General features: G+C 36.3%; 1 non-coding gene across 1 annotated transcript in view; it reads right to left on the bottom strand.

The window, feature by feature from the left end:
- Positions 1-665: 665 nt before the first annotated feature.
- Positions 666-695, bottom strand: part of LOC116669564 (U1 spliceosomal RNA) — a 169-nt gene continuing 139 nt past the window's right edge. Inside the window, exon 1 of the small nuclear RNA XR_004326818.1 lies at positions 666-695. This exon is cut by the window's right edge and continues 139 nt beyond it. This is a non-coding gene — a small nuclear RNA (U1 spliceosomal RNA).

The following is a 695-nucleotide window of genomic DNA, read 5'->3' as shown; positions in this document are numbered from 1 at the left end:
CTCTGGATTGTCAAGGATTAGGTCCAGTAATAATCATACATAGTAACAACCATAAATAGTGAGTTAGATGAAAAAAGGAAATTGGGAATGTTTTGTCTGATACCAAGTTGCAGTATGGAGATGTATACCAGTGTACTATAAACCTGTGGTTTCCAACCTTTTTGGCCTGTGACCCCATTCAAATGTATGTGTATTTGCAGCCACAAATTACATAACAGTTGTTAAATTAGGCAAAAAGGATTATAGGATTATTTCCTACCACGATTGATTTGGTCAGAATGTTTTTGAAGACCTGATCATTTAAATGTGTCCAGTAATTGAAAATATGCATGTTTTGCTTTCCTATTCTGTCAATCATTTCACAACCCACATGAGATAAATTATGGGAACCACTGCTATTAACCGTTCTTCATTGGGATGGCCTCATCAATCGAAGGTGCACACTGCAAAGGGACTGTAACCCAATATCAATTACTTTATCTTCAGTAATTTTGTGAATATGCAGCACACAACACTATATGCTTTAAATGTGTCTGTCACAATCACTTTGTGCAACAACAGTAGAAAAAACTAAATCAAATTTGTTTCCTATAGGTACCCTGGATTAAGTAATCACCTCCTTTACAGGTACGAGTATTATTCAAGTATTTTCTTTAACATATTATCAGGGGAGAGCGCGAACGCAGTCCCCCACT

This window comes from Etheostoma spectabile, chromosome 19, assembly GCF_008692095.1.
Source record: "Etheostoma spectabile isolate EspeVRDwgs_2016 chromosome 19, UIUC_Espe_1.0, whole genome shotgun sequence".
NCBI lineage: Eukaryota > Metazoa > Chordata > Actinopteri > Perciformes > Percidae > Etheostoma > Etheostoma spectabile.
The sequence above is the reverse complement of the archived record's forward strand: the minus strand, read 5'-3'. Positions and strand labels throughout refer to the sequence as shown.